Source organism: Ctenopharyngodon idella, chromosome 13 (genome assembly GCF_019924925.1).
Source record: "Ctenopharyngodon idella isolate HZGC_01 chromosome 13, HZGC01, whole genome shotgun sequence".
NCBI lineage: Eukaryota > Metazoa > Chordata > Actinopteri > Cypriniformes > Xenocyprididae > Ctenopharyngodon > Ctenopharyngodon idella.
The window spans coordinates 10,210,369-10,231,681 of NC_067232.1; the positions used below are offsets into that span (position 1 = coordinate 10,210,369).

The window sequence follows — 21,313 nt, forward strand, 5'->3', positions numbered from 1 at the left end:
ACCCGGAGATCGGCTGAATGGATTTGAAAACGGTAAAACTCAACTGTTTAACTCTAGGGGAGTTGGAAAATGAGCCTATTTTCAAAAAAAGTGGAGTGTTCCTTTAATTAAATTGTTTGAATCTGTAATTAAACAATGCTATTACTACTACTAGAAGCTATATTTTACCATGACTTTTCCATAACTATGGTGATTTTAGCACACCTAAGCTCTTGAACTTTAAGACCCCGTTTACACTAGTGCGTTTTTCTTATAAAATTGCATTTTAAAATGAAAACGATCCTCGTCTACACTGGTGTTTCCACAGCGTTTCAGAAACGATCTCCGTCTACACTACACAGCCGAAAACACATGTCACATGACTGTTCATGCACACTGGGCATGCACGTACAAGCGTAAACATCTGCCTCTTGCACATGTAGGCAGCTGCAGTATTAAAAAAAATGAGTTTAACTGCACAATGGCTGCTAAAAAATGACAACAAAGCCAGCAAAGACTGCAGTTCATTCTCCATGTTATTGTTTACACAGTCATCAAGGATACGCAGAGTGAACATGGGCAGCCACACCATGCTTTTCAAAAGTCTCCGTTTTGGTCCGTTTATACTGAAACGCAACCCCGGCGTTTTCAAACTAAAACAGGGTCTGCAGTATTTTCAAAAGTCTCCGTTTTTGAGGTTCAAAAACGCCAGCGTAGTGTAAACGACAGGCGTAACCGTAGCAAAACGCATGCGTTTTAAAGCGAAAACACACTAGTGTAAACGGGGCCTAAAACATGGTAAAATCACTGTATAGAATGATCTCAAATGGCTTATCACTTAAAAAAAAAAACACCATTCAGTAATGCTCCAAACAAAGACAATCTCTGTAAAATCATTCAAAGCTTATTGTCCTTTTACAATCATTACTGGATCTTGAGTGTCGACAAAAGACTATTACATGATTTAATGAAATGTCTTAGGACCTGACCTCTTAATGAAACATCATAAACCTTAAAGGCCCCAGAGGGAAAAGTGTAAGACAATGTGAGAATGAGAGTGAGAGGACGACAGAAGAGAGATCTGAAAGCAATCACGTACTACAAAGCTCAGTCGAGTCCAGCTGGAATGGGAACGGCGGTGTGTGAGAGGAAGTGACATCAGCGAGAAGAAACTATCTGAAACCTGCAGCTTGTCCCTGATGCTCTACAGAGCTGCTCAAGACACAAAGCACTCTGAACGCTTCAGTAGGGGCAAGTTTCATATTAAGTATGTTTTCCATTGCAATTAAGGTTTGGCCTTGATCCCTTCTGACATCGTAATTGTTATTTCAAATGCAAATTAATAAATCATGCCAGTCTAGTTAAGAATGAAAATAGGTCTACACAGTGGCGTCTCAGACCACTGCTGCATCTCACGAGAGGTTATTTACCCCAAACAGCCCTTAAAACATGCCTTACCTCTTTTCTGCACATAAAAATACATAAAACGAGAAGAAAGCATGACATAATGCGAAACTTACGGATTAAACATGCAGTTGAGATCCAGCAACAAGAGCGTCTCTTTTCTACACTCATCACTAATACAGTATGCAAATGGTTTACCCTTCTCCACTCCAAGTTCAGGCTGCAGAGAATTCAAAATTTATGCTGAATAATGTTAACTGGTCACATCCCGGGCCCTTGCCGGATCCTCCAGGGTTAGCTCTCTCCCGCGGTATGCGGCGAGCACTTTAGCTATCACAGTGAATTAGTGTAAGACCTGTAATGCACCTTTAAGTATGTGAGCCCTTTTAAGGCACTTCGAGGTCATCTCCTTGGCTAAATATAAAGTACAACCTTTTGAACATTTATTTTCACTTGCCAGGCCAGTGGCTCAGATAGCACGCAAAGGATGGCATGCACTTTCCTGACCCTCTTCCTCTAATGGCCTGAGCTGAGGAGAGAGAGGGACAAAAAAGAACAGAACTGAGAAACCCTGAAGGCCCCTATGAGGAACAGGGAGCCACTTGTTATCCCAGTATGGACAGTAAGACATGCCAACCGTAAATGCTTTCAGTATGTTTTAGGGAGGGTAGACTCATAACAATCATGCTAAACGCTGGAAAGGTGGCGCTGGATGAGGTGAAAGGAAGCTTAAATAGATAGAAGTAGTTGTAGAAACAAATATTTTGTAAAACAGTTAAGGAATTGTGGGATGTGAAGCTAATGATTAACAATCAAACAAGTTATTTTAGGGTACATTGACATGACAACAATGTACTAAAAATGTACAGATGACACCACTGTCAAAATGATCCCCGTTCACACAGATCTGTGAAAGCGACTAAAAATGCTGCATTATGTTGCCAGACCAGTAGTTGGCGGTAACACACTATGCGCCTATAGACTGAACGCGTAATACGTATGCGCTTGACGTCACCGTTTTCACAATTTTGTGTTTTTGTAGTTTACATGGAGACAATAACGGTATCGTTTTCAAAAACTTGCACTTTTCAGGCTTTCAGGCCCCCAAAATGTCATTGTCGTGTAAATGAATGGCCAAAAAGCATAAAAAGTTTTGTGTTTTTAGTTGAAAACAGTGTAGTGTAAACTGCCCCTAGGAAAATTTGGAGAGAAACTTTAGGTTTGCATGGGTTGTGATGTCACAAAATGGTGAAATGCTAAGCTCATGAATATTAATTAGCCATGAACAAATAATTGAACATGGTGTTTTAACTCAAAACTGAAATGTAAACTATTTTAACATCCAATGTTAAATGTCAAAAAATCATTTAAACATCAATAAAACATAAAATGAACACTGTCATTTTTGGGAACAGACAAAGAATGACTCAAACTGTGGGCTTTATATACACACAAGTTGCCTGAGGGTGAAAACAAGAGACAGGTGGGGCTAATCAATCAGACAATGAGTAACTATGACAACAAATGAGAAGCAGGAACATAGGGAACAAAGGTACACAAAAAACAAGAAAATACAAACATAAACCTAACAAATAATAATAATACAAATGTATTTTAATTAATCAAAAATACAGCTGTACCTCTGGATACACATCAGGAAAGGAAACAAATTTGTTTGGATTCCATTTTGTGATTTTCATGCAGCAGGAAAGTGATGAATTAAAGCATATGTCTCTAATAGCAAAAAGTTGTGTCAACTGTAAATGACACCTATATGATCTAATGTTATTTTATTATTATTTAAAGTATATTATTTATTAATATTTTAATTAGCTTTTATTTTATGCTTTACATTTTAATTTTAGTTTAGTTTTTTTAATAATTTTGCGCTTTTGTCATTTTTATTAGTTTTAAAAATATTTCTATTTAGCTTTAACTAAGTTTTTCCGTCTAACATTCATATTTTACTTTATTTCATTTTTTTAATTTACGAAAACTATTTAGTTAACAATAACATCACTGATGTGAGTGTGCATTGTTAATAAGTGAAGGTCTCTGTGTCTGTCCTTTAGTCTACTGTAACATTAAGGAACCATAAATGGCGGATGGATGGGTAAGGAGCCACACCGGACCCCGTCTGGGCATGAAAGACCACTAATATAGTGAGCCTCTCAGCCACTGGGCTCTTAACCTGGAAATGGACAGATGAAAGAGAAGGAGAGTGAAAGGGAAGAGTATGTGGGGGGTGATGTTCTGCTGACCCCATTAGATGGGACAGAGCAGTTCAGCCAGAGATATGACAGGACCAGAGAAGAAAGGGAGTAAGAGGGGATGATGGGACGATATGAGAGTAAGAGTGAGAGTAAGAAGGAGGAGAGAGAGAGAGAGAAAGAAAGCGGAGCAGAGAGAGAGAGAGAGAGAGAGAGAGAGAGAGAGAGAGAGAAAGAGGAGCAAAGGGAGTTATAGAAGAAGAGAGGTCTGCTGAAATGGCAAAAAGGTCCTAAAAAACAGCATAGCAGGAAAAAGCTAAGAACAGAATATGAGTGTGTGTTTGAGAGAGCCGTATAAAGCGACAAGGCCGCTCATGAAAGGACTAAAGTGGGCACATGCTTCACTCTGCTTACTGGAGCAGCACATCAGAGGTCAGTTTTAGATGCTGGACTAGTCATCCATTGTATCTACACTGAAAGTATCTACACAGTGGAAGGTTTCAAGCAGCAACGGCTAAGGTTACCTATGCTGAATGAATGTTTACATATCAAGGACCAATCGTCTGTAAGCTTTCAGATATACCTCAACAACATTTAAATGAGTGAATCATTTTGTATCCTTTATTTAACTGAAATTAATTTATCAATTATATTAAAATAGCAACAAATTAATTATTTGTTTGTTTATTATTAAATAAAGAAAGCAATCAATCAATCACACATAATGTAAACTTAATTGTGCTCTTAGGAGAAAGGCTTGTAGGAGAAAGAGTAAAGCAGAGCAGAGAGAACTGAGCAGATGTGTAGAGGGGGGCTGAGGGCAGTATTGTGAGAAAGGTAGAGGGGTCTGTCCTGGTGGTCTCTGCACTCATGACTGCCTCAGACAATAGATGCTAATTGGCCTGGCTGTTGGTGGTCCAGCTGGAATAGCTGCCGGCCCATTGGACAAAGCGCCTTTGGTTACAGCACACTTGTGCAGTGCGGTTAGGTGCAGTGCAGGAGAGTTCCGTTCACAGCCATGCCATATACAACTAAATCACTTCCTAAGGTGTGAAATGAAGGCTGCCACTGTGTTGGTATCATGCAAACTCTAGGAAACCTGACAACTATCCAGCGTCACAACTGATTCAAAGGTACAGAAGCTGCTTTGCTACCTTACAGAGGCCTAAAACTCATCTGAGCAGCCCAGGACAGTAATGCACACATACACAGACATACATGGGCATAGACACACTGGCAAGGCAACCCCACAGGGGAGACATCTGTGTGTTTGCTGGAGCAGTTGCAGAGAGTGTTAATTATGTATCAATGAGCCAAATGTACACCAGGATTCCGTGCAACCAGCATCCTGTGGCCATTTTCAGACATGAGACTCAGGAAGTGTTTAATGTACAGTACAGAGCAGTTAAATATTCATCCTGCATTAAGACAGACAGCAAACATGGTCCACCGAAGATGGAGAGGGGAAAAGAGGGACACAAGAGAGGGAAAACTGCCTTCCCACGGAGTCCTGCAGTTTATGTTATAAACAAAAAGATATATTCATGAGAACATTGCATAGACGTCCATTGATTTTATATTAGGTTAATAATATTTTCTATGGCCTAACTAAACCTCTACCCCTAAACCAATCCATCACAGAAACATGCAAAACACTAGATTTAAATCAAAACATGTTTTGGCTGATTTATAGATTTATAAGCCTTTTAACTAGTGAGGGCCAGTGAAATGTCCTCACCAGTAAGTTGTCATAATATTTCACTATAAAAGTGAGGACATGTTTTTTTTTTTTAAATAATAATATATAATAATATATAAGTTTTATATGTATTTATTTTCATAAAATACATTATTTTATATAAATATATAGTACTTTGTATATTTGCTGTGATTCTAAAATATTTTCTTATTTTTACTTTTATTTTCGATGTAAATATATATATATATATATATATATATATATATATATATACACATACATACACTGTATATAAGGACATGGGTGTGAACTGAAAAAAAAAAGTGCTTTGAATGTAATGCATAAAACATGTAAAATGTACACCAAACGCATTCACGCACCACAATGGAACAAAACTAGATCACACCCATTATAATAAACAGAGTTATCTACACTGGGAGTTGACGGATGCCTCGTTTCTATTTTTTACACACTGCTCAGATACACCTGGCAAGTGGCCCCTAGGTAGTTTGAGTTAGAGACCCCTAATCTAAGCCAACGTGCAGTTGCCTTACACTTAATCTGCAATTCTACAGTGGAAGGGAAAAAAAGTTGTAGAGGTCACATAAGAAGAATTCTGACCCAGCATTCTGAAAATACTTTTATGATGATACAGAGGTGCAGCTCAACCAGGTAGATAAATATGATAATCTTTTGAAAAATGTAGTTCATGGGATGAAATATTACAGTTGCTATTGTCACAGGGGCGCAGCTGACAGCGCAAGCGGCCACAGCTGAGAATGCTGGGCTTCTGGGGCCAACCGGGAAAGAAAACAGTCCCAATTAGACAGCACAGGCAGGTCAGCTGGGCTCCTAAGTCCTTCTCTCAATTCAGCCTGAAATCAGCATATGCTGCATGTCTTAAAATAAAACACCAATTGAGAAAAAGATAGAGTGGGAAAAAAAAAGGCGAGAGGACCAGAGAAGATAACAAGAAAAGGGGCAGACCAGAGAGAGAGAGAGAGAGAGAGAGAGAGAGAGAGAGAGAGAGAGAATGAATGAGAATGGGATGGGGGAGAAGGAATTATACACAACATTCAGGCACAATTACAAGTCCATTTTCCTAAGAAATACTAACTGTCACAACAAACTATACACATCCTTAGATATAACTACATTAGTAAGTAACTACATTATAGCTACATTAGTAGGTCATGGCAAAAACTTTCTTTCTTTCTTGCTTGCTTGCTTGCTTTCCATCAACACACCAATATATACATCCATAACAAACAAAGTCTTCAGGACATTGTGTAATCTGGCTATTAAATCACAGGCCAGTGAGCGGTTTTACTCTTTATAGATAAGGAATGCTGCCTCTAGTGGCCAGACTAGAAAGTATACATTTGTTCAGTCTCTACACATGCATTATCAATCACATTCCATCAGTTACAGAATCTCATTCTCGTACAGAAGTCCAAAATTATTGAATGTTGATTTGTATGGTGTTTAAAAAAAGAGCTTGGCATAGTAAGCGTCACACTGACGAGGTTGTGTGTTTTGCATGGCCCATCCAGATGTAGCAGCCTGCCAGACACAACAAAGCCAGCCTCTGACCTTTATGGATGGCCCACATTTAAGAGTGGCCGTAAAGGATCAGGTTACAGACAAAAATAGCTGCCCCAGCCCCCTCCACCTCCACTCCTAAACCACTCTACCTTTAAATTTGGGGCTGTGGTTATTGACAGATGTTCCTTTCAACACAACCTTGCAGACTGGCAGGACATCTGGGTAATTGAAGGATGCTGTCAATCCAACTAAGTCCTTTACTTGGATGTGAGATTGCATGACCCTTGTCTGGCTGAAAGAGTTTGAGGAAAGAATTGTGTCATCGCTGAGTTTTGAGGTACAGATCTGGCCTTTTTTAATTTCTTCAAGGCTAGAATAAGTTTCATAATGGTTATATAGATGCATTCATTTATCAATATAGTCTTTTCCAATCCTTATCTACCTGAATGGGATTGTTCAGCATCCAGGAAATGACCCTGTAAGCATGTTTAGTCAGCGGGGGTTAAGGAGGATATTCTTTTTTCCTTCTCTCTCGCAATGCATTCTTCATTCTCATTTTGTATTATTTTGATGTTCCTATTTTTAAAGTACAGCTAGATGTGCCGTTTTTTTTTTTTTTTTAATGTTTTATTGCCATGCAACTTTCACACATTGTACATTTATACAAAGGAGGAAGATTGCTCCCTTTCTTCACCCTGCGAAGCTGGGCTACACACATCAATTAGAGCATGCACACACATACTGTATATCCTTGTGCTCCCCTTCTCCTTTGACACACACTTCCTGTCTGATGAAAGCCCACACTGTGTTTGATATCTATCTAAGTAGTCCACTCTCACACAAAAACTCTGAACCTGACCATGACCTGGGCAGCCAGAGCCGGATGGGGCAGACCATGTGTCTTAACACTGACCTTATGACCTCACTCCTTTCAAGTGAATCTGCCTAATTAGCAAACACAAGGAATGGGTAAAAATTAAAGGACCCGAAACCTCAGGGTCACACACATACTCTCACACAGAACCTGCGTCGTATAGTCAATATTGACTTGAGTAGACTGAATATTTAAACTATTTGCCAACTGAAACTGCCCATTTGCACAAGGGCTTGATCTGAAGTACCACAAAAGAGCTCATCATGGAAGACTGCTGGTGGACAGTATTTAGCACAACCGCAAAATCCAGCTAATCACACAAACTGAAGGTAATTAAATATGAGACGTTCCCCATGCCATCATCCTCACACCTGGGAGCTTCTTACAGCGTTTCTAACAAATCTATTTGAGAAAAATTCAAACGAAAATCCACCAGAGTAATCCAGGTTAAATGAATCTCTCTGAGGTATGGCAGCAAGTGTTCCACCAGGGATTGAAGTCTGGAAGCCTCCGGTTCCTCTCCCCGTGTTTGATTTAGTGTAGCTCCAGACGGACGCAGTCAGACGGTCCCCTCAAGACTGCTCTCTCCTGAGGAACTGCCTCCTCTACCTCAACTTTTCCTGAGAGATATACCACCTTTCCATAGAGCACCACTTAGCTGAGGAGTTGAAAGAAGGACTGAGTGTTTATTGAAAAGTTTAGTCCATTGAAAACCAAGAGTTAAGGGCCGTTCACCTTAAGGACGATAACTATAAAGTTTTAATAATCGTTCTTATTTTATGAGAACAGGGAAGTTCATACCAAAGCTATAACGATAACGACACATAGGAAATATTTCTCCAGTTGATAAATGATAAAACACTGACAGCCAATAAGAATCCATCTAACTTTAAAGAGCTTGAGCATTTAAAGCGATAGATAACAATTCCAGTGTGCGCTTATAATAAACAGAACATTATCGTTCTTTGGTGTGGATGCTGATATTGTTATCCTTACAGTTATCTTTATAGTTATCAATCTAGGTGTGAATAGGTTTTTACACTCTCTGGTTTCCATCCTTAACAAACAAAAAAGCTGCAGTTGATCTTAAAACTACTTCACTTATTCTCTATTATGTGTATTTATGTGTGTTAAATATCAAACAAAGTGTTTTTCCCCATTTCATTTTCTTACCTTTTTTTAGATGAACACTTTATAGATCCCAGCAATTCAGAGACTTCCATGTTTCACTACAGAACAGGAAGAGGTTAAAAGAGTTCAGAATCGTTTTAACTAATAGAGATTGAGCGACTTTCACTGTTACTACTAAGGAAAAACGTCTGCTTCTCATGTCAATAAATCACCAAGAGAAGCTCGGGAATGACAGGAAACAGGATATTGGGACACTGCTGCCTCAATGGGTCTTGGTCAGTGGGGCAGAGGTCTAGGAAATGACTGTTAACACACTATCAACAAACTCCTTGACACCTGACCAAACTTCCTGTGTGGAAAGGAAGTGAGAGTGGCCGCAGGGGCCACAGTTAACAGTCAGCTCATGCACTGATGGGGAGGAAGAAGGAGAGAGAGCGATAAGGGCAGACTTAACCTGCCGTTTATCAGCTATCTGACATGAGGAGATGGGCCCAGTGCACTATATGATCAAATATGACATTATTCAGGTTATGTAATATTATTTGAAACTGGCCAGGAATGCACACACATATACACTGGCTCTCGCACGCACCATGTTCTCATTCTGGCACATATAATAATAGGAAGTAATGCTAATGCCATGCTTTAAATATTTCAGGGTTGAGTACAGTTGCCTATGAAATGCAAATTACAAATCTGCTGTAAGAAAAAAAAAAAAAAATCAAGAGCACAGCCATGCACTCCTGAAGTGTTTAAACCGCTAAGATGCCATGAATATTAATGTTCTGAAAAATCACAATAGCAGCACCGAGCTGTTTACAGGAGCGAGCGGTGTGTTTCAGGCCCCGAATCTGCTGTTTAGCATGCGCCGGTACCAGTCCGTATCAAACATGGCATGCGTTAAGACAACACCGTCTCAGTTGCTGCTACTCAACTGACATCATGCATTGTGACCTATGGATGAGAGAACAGAAAAAAAAAGCCTTTGAGACAGAAGGAGATCGAGAGAAAGGGAGCGTACTGTAGCCAAACACTGTACGTCTGACCTCCTGTCTTTCTAAGTGCGGTGTTAGCATGTCTCTGAAGCAGTGGTGCATGAGCGTCCTAGCACACTACATATGTTCCAGCCCAGTCACCGTAATGAAACAATGACAATCCATCCTACGCCTGGCAGTGAGCAGTCTCTAAAAACCTCACATTACGTACAACTGCTAAGCTGAAACATTTAATAGGACATTATCATTACCACGCACTGCTGTATTAACCTAATAAACATCAGTGGGAGTTACTGTATGATAGCAAACTGGAATTATCACCGCTGTTATCCAGTCATAATTGCACATGTAGTAATAGAAGTCACCATAAATTGGATATTAGTGTGTTGAAATGCATCATATCGTATTAGGACCTGCTGAGATGGTAATAACTAAATGAGAGTGTTCATTGCTCTAAACAAGTTTATGAATTTGATAAGTGAGGTGAGACCTCAGGTTTATTTTGATGTTTCACAAACCGCCAGAGTTTGCTTTTGAATTTATCTCGAGTGAGTTCAAGGGAGCCATTCAAATATGACCACGGCTATTCCGCTATTGCTTCTAGTTGATGAGGACGAGGCTTTTGAGGCTTATCTCACCTTTTTATAATAGAGTTTCAAAATAAAATACACATACACACAAAAAAAAACACACACACACTGTCAGACATTTACTCCCACCGTGAAAAATAGGCACGGCCAAAGAGATTATACTGTCGTCCATTTCGTGACACCTGTGAGGACACCGCAAACAGTCACTCGTGCTTTATCTTTCCTTTGTGCCTGAATGGAGGCTACGGCTTTATTGGTTTGTTAGTTAAGAAAGTAGGCCAGCATAAGCAGGACACAATAATAATTCCTTGAGTGGCTGGGCTCTGGCCTCGGCGAGCCCGCCGATGATGAATCTGTGTGCCACGGTACATTATAGCGGGATAAAAGAAGAGGGGGGTGAAGGACAGTGCCTTCTCTGAACCTTAATCAGATGCAGATCAGACTAAAAGCATCGGAGCAGCAAATCCCCGCTCCAAAGCGCAGCGCCACACCACGCCGGCCACCCTCTCTCTCTTTTCTTCCATTTCTCTCACCCGCTCCCCCCGCCCGCCCTCTCCCTGAGCCCTTTATAAAAGGTTGGTAGATAGATTCAAGTCTTTATTGGAAGATCATATGGGATGACTGCAAAATCCCATTACTTGTTGATTAAGTATTGATCCCACCCCCAAGTATTAACAAGTAAGCTAATATGGAGTGACCCGTGAGACCAGTGGCTGTGGAGCAAAGAAATCAAACGCTTTGGGGACAGAAAAAAAGTGAGGGAGGGAGAAAGAGAGAGAGAGACAAAGAGAGAGATCATACAGGAGACAAAAAGAAGGGCATTGAGTAAAGTGAATAGAAATAGACAGATGTGAAGAAATAGACATTGTGAACGAGAAGGAAAGAAGCGCTGCTTCAGACGTGTTAGTGAACTTCTGTCTCTCGGCTCTGGTTAAAATGTCACACATCAATGTGCAGATCAATGGACGCCTTATTTTTCAGCCTCCTCCTTATTGCCATCATCAGATGGCTCTCCTCTCATACCTCCTAATGACTCGGGCTGAATTCCCTCCCTCCTGCGAGTCAGTGTACAGCGAACTTCTCTTGATCTCTCTTGATTTCATGTGGCCCCTTCAACAGTGCCCTGTGTTCTTCTGACACCGCCAACCCACCCACATGCTCACACCAAACGAGTACGGCATGTATTCAAAATATGGTCCAAAGCTAATTTCCTTTCAGTTTTTATTCTGGCCTTTGAATTTCATTTGGTCTTAAGATTTTTTTTTTTTTTTTCTTAAGCCAGTTTTTACTATGTTCCTACCAGTGTTGGGAAAGCTATACTTTAAAACTGTAATTTGATAAGATAGAACCTAATTAGAATAATGTAGTTAAAGGGATAGTTCAAACAAAAATGAAAATTCTGTCATTTACCACCATCATGATGCTCCACTTTCTTTCTTCTATGAAACACAAAAAAATTATATTGGTTATGTCGTTTTGTTTTCTGCAAAAAAAAGAAAAAAAAAGAAAGTCACACAGGTTTATAATGAGGGTGTTGATGAATAATAAGATAATTTTCATATTTTAAGAGAACTATTCCTTTAAACAGCTGTCAAACAGCCCTTTTAAAAAGTAGTTATCTACACTACAAAGTACGAAAAAAAAAAAAAAAAAAACTATTGAAGCTATTTAGGGCACACTATCTTATCTTTTAAAATATATACTAACTATCTGATTACATGATTTTTGTTGCAGAGCAGTAACAATGTCATCATTCCACTTGAGCAGATGCATTTATACCAAATAGAATGAATACAACTAGAAAACAGCCTAATTCAAAACTGTGATAAAGACAACGTTTTTTTTAACAGAAACACTGAGCTAAATACTTCTTCAGAAATGACGCAGTTTTGTACAGGTGACTTCTTTGTATTTCTTTATTTTGCATGAACTGCCTGAACCAAATAAACCACAATGGAAATTAATCTTTCTAATGCCTCATAGTATGAGAGAAAGAACAAACACTGCACCAAAAACATGAAGTAAAATTTTGATGTTTGTGACTAAGGTTAACTACTGTCAAGCTACTGAGAAACTTAGTTATGTAAGAGTATGTGTAGTATGGTACCTCACAAAACTGATTATCATCATTATCAATGTAGAGTCAAAGTCACACTTACAACAAACATGGCAGATAAAGCCTAATCACCCTTTTGAGTCTTTATAAAGCTGTGGCGATTGCACACCCCTCACCCACGTGTTCACTGTCAATAATTCATATTTCATTTAAAACCCATCACTACCGAGATCACAGTGTTTGTTATTGCACACAGGAAAATCACTTCAGCAGGAGTGCATGAGCAGAACATAAACAGATTGTTTGTCTTCATGTAACTGTCATTCAGTACTTCCCTTTTGTGTAAAGAGAATGAATAGAGATGATATAACAAGAAAGAATCAATGAGAAAGACTGTCAGAATTTTCATATTAAAATTGAGCAGAGAAAAAAAAAAGACACAAAGGATTTGTTATTCTGGCAGACTGCTCGGTCAGTCGATATGTCCACAGATTATTCAGATTAGTGAGAGGTTTAACTCCGCTCATTGACTTGACGAAGGTTTCGTCCGGTTAAAAAGCTGACACAGTCCATTACGAATAACATTCTGCTATTGATTAGTTTATTCCGAGAGAAACTCTTCTACATCTCTCTCTCTCTCTCACTCACTCAGGCTTTCCAGCCTCATTACACAGCTGTGTAAATTATGTGTGTATTATGTAACCCCACAAGGTGCATAAAATAATTTTTATGAGTACAGTTAAAGGTATTTCTAACTAAATAGTTTCAATATGTTACTAGTCAGCCAGATGCACTGCTAGTGTTTCCTGTAAAGGCCATGTTGGCTGTATCTGAGTGAGTGATTGACTGCCTTTGTCTATACCGTCAATTGTTTCACTCAGCATTTAGTCACAAATTCCAAGCTGGGACCAGGTTTGTGCACCATTCAGAATTGGGAATGCCTTTTAAATTCATATAACTGCAATCTTTAAATAGAAAAGTTGCAAAAAAGATAGATGATGGTCGGACGGATAGACGAATGGATAGATAGATTTCAATTAAACTTTCTTTGTGGTGTGGCCAAATCAATTCAAATTCGCACTCGTGAACTTGAATGCCTCTGGACTGATTAGGCTCTAGGTAAGAAAAGCTGAGAGTCTCTCCAGCTTGCAAAAGTTTGCTTTAAAATATAAATAGAAGGAGGCACAGCTAACTCCTTTTTTATTAGTCTTATAAAGGTCTATTGATCGATCATTAAGGAACTGTCCAGGTCTCAACGCACAATGTGTAGAACCTGTTTGTATAGCTTGCTGAGTAACCAAATAATTTCTCAGCCTCTATTTATTAGAGATGCAAATGCCTTATAGCACGAAGGACAGAATGGATGAAGCATGATATTTGTCAGACTAATGGCCAATTAAGCCCTTCTAAACAAGAAGGTAGGAGATTAGAATCTCGCCGACCCCCTCTGAGACATTAAATGCGTTTACATGCACTTTAAAAGTTCGATTTCAGTTAGACTGAAACAATAATTTGTCTTTTTACAACGGTATAAAAACGGTCCGACCAAAATCATGCCAATTAATTAGACTACAAAAGTAATTCCTTTGCCAAATGATGAGATCATTTCATTAATAAATAAATTGTTCGCAAAAGGTGCAATGGTCTTTGGCATACACGCAATCCAAAAACTAGCCATAACTTAAACAATAATACTACACAGAAAAAAAAAAAAAGGGGGAGCATATCAAATCCGTTAATATCACTGTCAAAACTCATAGTGCGTAACTTTCACCACACAAACCGTCACAACACCAAGTAGTTAGTTGTGTGTGTTTGATTCATTAAATAGAACAGACTCATTCGTTCAAACGTCATTCATCTTCAATATTTTTAAAAATATGGAACCTTATCTGATACTCAGTTTTCAACCTTAATTATAACTGTACATGTAAACTTACCACGTGAGAAAACTGTTTTCCCCCGTCAAACTTAGAAGAGAGGGCTGCTTCCTGTAGGAAACTCTGAGAAGTGTTTTGCAAGACTTATAGTGGTCCTATAGGCCCTTTTCATTTTCAGTTTAAACTGCATTCTGAACACATTTCTTCCTTCTCAGGATGTATTTTTGCACAGTGTTTTAGACATTTGACAAGGTCTTTTAAATATACATCAACAGTTTCTTAGTGACCAACACTTTCAGCTCCACACTGTATCAACTTTTCCCAGCGTGCGTGACCTAAAATAAAACTTTCAATATGGGGGCTCAGTGCACGACTTGTCCACAAATGTATTGAAACCAGGCCCGTTGTATGTTGCCAAAATATTCTGTGGTTTTCTGGAGTTTAGACGACTCTCCTGTGATCTAAGATGGCTTGGAAATTGGATCTTGGCCTATAATAAGCAGGGCTGGAGAACCATGGGCCGCCTCAGCCAAAGAACAGAGACATGAATAGGTCCCAGGAACACTGGGTCACACAAAGCCTTGATTGACTGGATCAGATGCTTGGTACGATCAGATATTTGGGCCCGGTTGAAATCAAAGGGAGGTGGGCTCTTTTAAGCACACATCAGGGGAAAGGGTGGGGGCCGAGACTCAGTTCTAAAGAGCCGAACGATCCTGTCGTCTGACGCACTGAAATCCTGCGGTATCGGAAGGTCAGCGCAGCTTGTCTGAACATGACAAATAATGCCCACAGAAACTGCTAAAGTACTCCAAATCTCGCTAATGTGCTCTGGGATATTAAACCGAAAGAGAGGGAGAGGATTTTAAGGAAGACGGTGGGTGCAGTCCCATCGTTCTCTTCATTACACCCATGTGGTGACAATTGTAGTGCCCCCTCTTTCCCAATCCCCTCCCCCTTCCATGTTTAGGAGTGGAGGACATCAACATGCACAGCATGTAATGATGTCAAAGAGCTATTTCATGGTGAACGTTTGGTTTGAATTAGAGGCCAGTGGGAGTGCGGACTCTCACACACTCTGGCAGCGTCCCTTTGTTCCTCCCTGATCTGTGGTGCAGAGGAGACCTCTCTCTTTTTCTCTTTCTCTCAGTCTACAAAACACTCTCTCCACCCATCTCCCACCCTGCCATTATGCATATACCCACGACGCCCCAATGTTCACACTCTTAGAAGGATGATCTTGCAAACGCTGACATTTTCTACACATACAAACTCACACATACACACTTTAGCATCCATTTGGCACTTTTAAACTCACTACCACGGTGCAGAACGCTGTTGCATAAACACATGTATGTACATTTACACTGATAAAATCCTAAAACGTGTTGCCATGTAGCGTCTCCAAGTCATTACATTACTCAGAAGCTGAGAAAAAGCAGTTTAAAAACCATACAAACATCCCCCCACACACTTTTTATCTTAGAGAGTATAAGCGGAAAAGGCAGATTTTCTGTGAGCTGAATATGGATTGAGACTAGACATGGCTGAATGAATAAATGGAAAGTTTGAGAGGCTGAGAGGAGAGGAGCGGACAGTGTGACCTTTTTAAGATCCCAGTCAAATGGGTAAATAAGATCCCGAGGTGACTGTCATTTACAGGTTGGGTATTGACGCGAGGCCGGCCAGTCCTGAGAGAGCAGGCCACTGCGAAGGACAGACACAGAAAGTACACATGTGCCAGAATACGCAGACAGACTGAAATTATTATACAAACACAAGTTCATACACAGCTGAAAAGGTAAAATTAAAGCTAGGAGATGCATACACTGACAAAAAGTAGATTTTGTAATTTAGAAAAAAAAAAAAAAAAAAAAAAAAATAGTCATTTACTCTACAACATCTTTTTACAATATAATAATAATACAATCTACCTTGATTGTGTGTGTGTATATATGTGTGTTTTTTTTTTTTTTTTTTTTAAGATGAGAATGTAGTTGTTTAGACCTGAAATATATGACTCATATTTAATCATAGCACCTATTATACAATTTGTTTAGACATTTTCAGAAATGCGAGCTCCAGGCCATCAGCGATTGTTCAGTGCTCGTGTACCCGCCGAGAACAGCTTCATCTCGAACAGTTCTACAGGGATTTGCCGCTGTGTCTTTTAGTGGTTAAATATGAGATCTAATTCATTTTGGGTACATAAAACGAGCAATCTTTGGTCTTATTAATTTATTACTTGTTCCAGAGCAAATCAAATTGTGCTATGTTAAATTTTATAACTTAATATTAAAGTTATATTTAACTTACATCCTCTATAGCATAGCATATTGGTTACAACTAGACGGGAAATATCAGGTGAAGACTCTTCCCCGCTCTTCAAATACATAAAACATTAGCCTTTACAGACAGTGTTTCTTGAGCAAAGAAAACGCTGTACATTTTTTTTTTTTCCAAACATCAGATCTTTATTTACTTTTGCATTGCAAACGAGCAGAGATCTCTAAACTGCATGCGGCACTTCATTCACGATAGAGGTGGGACGGATTAATGAGGTTTGACTGACAGTTTGAGGATACAATGGAGAAGCTGAGTTGATATACAGCCATATCGCTACTCGTGTGATACTGTTCATACATATACAGCTACTTGTGTGATATTGCTTATATATATATATATACACACAAACATACACACACATACATACATACATACATACATATATTTTAGTTGAACTCTCTAGCTATCCCTCTGTATTTGCCCATGTATGATTTTGCTAAGGGCGAACATGTCTCAATCCTCACTTCAAAACAATGCATACTATTTCTGTCATTTCTTTGCTTACTGTTCCTTTCCTAGAGCCATGGCTAATAAGGGGGATGTTTTCCTAAGTTATGGTCAAGGATGCCTCCCATTAACTTATCACACAGGGAAATGCCAGAGACAGCAGGGCTGGAGGCTGATGCGCTGGGTAAAACTTGGCATAAGCTCCTTATCAGAAAATATTAGGTTTACGCCTAAAGGTGCTTGCTTGTGTCAGCTTCTGAGGCTGTCTGGAAATCCCTGCCTCGATGTGACAGGTCAGTGTGCCAAAACTAGCCAGAAGATGAAAGATGCCCCTACATGAATACATGCATAAGGCACACGTCCACATAAATATAACAGTCCATAGAAACTGCAGTACAACGTTTTAATGTTTAACCAAAAAATTCTGACCTTTAAAGCATTAAGACTTATGAGAACACAATTTCTATTATTTGCAGAATAAATAAATAAGCCTAATTATAGATGATACGGTAGGTATTTAAAATACATTCAAATACAAATATTAGCAGTAAAAAAAAAAATGTTTACAAAAGCAGCTACATATTTTATAGTCAAATAATTTGTTTATGATAAACAAATAATGTTTGTTGGTTGGTTTGTTTTCACACCCTTATTTTTCACAAGAAAATTATTCTTTTATCATTGCTCCTCATTAAATTAAGGAGTATATAATTTATTCACGGTCAAATAAAGAAAACAACATCAAGATGTGTTGCTTACCTCCAGAACACGCATTTTATAATGACAGGTTTGTACTTGTGTGCTCTTTTATGCATCAAAAACATTACAAATCAAAAACCATCCTGTTTCTCCAAGGTTGAACAAAACTTTAAGAGTTTCTAGTTGAATCAAGTGCCTCTATAAATAACCAAGTTCATGTGATACAGATCAAACTGTAGAGACGTTTGAAGTGCAAGCAATATGTGCAAGTTGCTCAGCTCTCCTAGATCGATTGAGAGGGTCTTACAGGGGTCAGAGTGGATGCCTGAGGGAGAAGAGGAGTCAAACATAATGTTGGGTGTCAGACTGTTGACATTTCAGATCTTCAGATGTGTTCACCATGCCAACAGAAAGAGAGGGAAAAAAGGATGCCAGGGGCAGTGTGCACATATACAGTATGAGAGTATGTTGCCTGAAATGGCCAGGGTCACAGTAAAAGTTGACAGGCCATGTTGCCAATAATCATAATCATTATGGGTCTTGTTAGTATGCAGATACGTCTTGCATTCATTTACATACTTTAATTATTTTCCGCCCCAACAATGCTAGTTTTAGATCTATCTTTCCCATCTAGATTTTTTAAACATGAATTGATTGCCACAATAAATTCATGCACAAAAATTAAAGCAGCAATGTTTTCTATTAGTGTTACAACCCACCCTGGTACTCCAGCACTCTTTGTACTTGACATTAATTTACACAATTTAAGAATTAGTAGATGTTTCTAAACTACTTTAATTTAGTAGATAAACATGGATTTAGTTTGAGCACAAAAAACACTTACAAATACTGAAATAAAGTGTGTTAAAATACTTCACGGTTTCCATTAACATAAAAATTAATATATGCATAACTGAAACTGAAATATGGATGGATGGATGGATGGATTAATGGATCTTACTATTATTACACAAATAAGGGATTATGATAAAGTTTGAGCACTTGAAAACACTTAAAATGTAATGCAAAGCTCCTACCCTAAAAAAAAAAAAAAAAAAAAGCTGGGTTAAACACAACCCAAGTTAGGTTAAAAATGGACAAACCCAGCCAGCCATATAGTAATTTCTAAACAATAGTTGTGTTAAATAAAAGGCAGTGGATGCTATTTACACTAAGTGAAAATAGCATATTTTCTTAGTGATAGATGTTATTTACACTAAGTGCAAATATCTGTAGATGCTATTTACACTAAGTGAAAATAGCAACATATTCTATTTACACAAAGTGACAATAGCAGCATTTTCTTAGCGATATGCCATTTACACTAGGTAAAAATAGCGATAGATTCTATTCACACCATGTAAAAGTATCAGTTCTTTGCAATAAGAGTGGCCTAAATAGTGATTAGATGCTATTTATACTTTATATTGGCAGATAGTATTTGCACCTCAGTATTTTTGTACATTAATAGGATGTAATAATATCAGAGTGTAACTGATTATATTTATTAAAATTATTAAATGGATGCTGCCTTGTTGGGAGAATAAAAACCCTACCTACAACTTCCCCATAACCTTACCCAATAAACACTTTCGTTTCCACTTTTAGAACATTATTTTCAAAAAGCGGATTCAAACCTGCGTCGATTGCATTAAAAGCCAGGTCTGTAAGCCTTATTCGCTATAGCTGCGCCACTGAAGATGTTGAATTCTGCTCGTCTTTTAAAAACTTGTGTGGCCCAACCAGACATTGGTGGGCGGAACTAGTGTAAATAGCATTTGCCAATAAGGGCAGCTATGTGTACTTAGTGTAAATAGACACTCCATAAATAAAACTGCCAGCACGTTGGGTAAACATTTAACCCAAACGCTGGGTTAAAACAACCCAATCGCTGGGTTTGTCCAAATGCTGGTTTTTAACTCAGCATTTTTTAGAGTGTACCAAATAAAACAAAGGAAATTCAGAATTAAGGTATGCTTCAAAAATTATCAAAAGTAGTGCTTATATATTAATAAAAGTACACTGTAAAAAATCAAAAGTTGAGAAAACTTAAAAGTTTAAGGCAACAAACTTCAGCAGATTTTTGAGTTTTCTCAACTTGTTGTATTCAGTTTTTACAGCAAAAAGTTGAGAAAACCCAAAAATCTCCTACAAAAATAAGTTAAGAAAACTCAAAAAACTGCTGAAGTTTGTTGTCTTAGGGTGCTTTCACACTTGGTTCGTTTGCCTGGACCGAACCCGAGTTCGATTGCTCCCCCCTCCCCCTGCCCCCTCTGGACTGTGTTCATATTATATTATTTGGGTCCGACCCGCGGTTCGTCTGCGTCAACAAACCAGCAGTTCTTTACTCCGTTGCCTAGTAATGACGGCGCAGGAGAAGGCGGCAAAATGCATAACGTTTCTCTCCTCAATTTTATATATTTTTTTGTTTTCGTTTTGTTTCCAAAGCTTCAGTACATAATGGCACTTGCGTCTATCTGCCGCGAATGTAGAACGCAGAAGTTCACTTGAACCGTACCCCAGACCACCCTTTTTAAGCAGCCTCGAGTATGGTTCGCGGGTGTAAACCCGAGTTCAGAAAACAGTGTTCACATCATCCAAATGTACCAAACTCTGACGTCAATCGACCCAGGGTGCACACCAAAAGTGCTATTGTGAAAGCCCTTAAACTTTAAGTTTTCTCAACTTTTGATGTTTTACAGTGTACCTAAAGTCATAGAACAAACTAAATTACACCAAAACTAATTACAAGTCCAACTATTGTGACCTACAATAACAAAACGTCCCTTGTTGTAAGGGAGTCAGACCAGCTGTTGTAATGTGGCTAATAGTCCTACACCACCCATATCATTGGTATGGAGTGACCCATATCTGCCATGCACGAGCAGGCTGGTGCTGATCCCCACAGCTCTTCTCCTGTCTCTCTGAGCCGAGTGCACCGCCTGGCCCTGGCTCTCACTTCTGGGCTTGGACGGGCCCCTGACGAGGCTATCTTAAAAATGCTCTAAGATCCTCTGTCCTTTACTGTCTCATTCAAAGCACCACATTTTTAATATTCAGCACTGCAAGATGGTGGGAGCATTTGTTCAGGCCGCCACATTAAAATAGCTCACACTCTCACTGATGAACTTGAGGCTCCAAAAGTGGGGCTATGAATTTATCATAACAAGGTCACAATGAACAATATTTGGATGTATGGATTTAAGCACAGTGACAATGAAATACGCTCTTATACATCAGGAGAGGCGACAAATAAGTCTGTGTGGTGGTTTGGGGTGTAATTCATAATCTGTGTCCTTATAAATGTATCTCACAATCCAGAATACGTACATACAAACTCACATACACGTGACAGTGGTGCAGCTGAGCACATGCTCACGCATACACACACATACATATATACAAACACAAATGAGGAGGGATAAGGAGCAGGTCAAGTATTTCTCCATTAGAGGAGC

At 38.9% G+C, this 21,313-nt stretch overlaps 1 long non-coding RNA gene across 7 annotated transcripts in view; it reads right to left on the reverse strand.

The window, feature by feature from the left end:
* The window catches only part of LOC127524685 (uncharacterized), a 387,968-nt gene that overhangs the window by 171,133 nt on the left and 195,522 nt on the right, over positions 1-21,313 (reverse strand). The window lies entirely within an intron of this gene.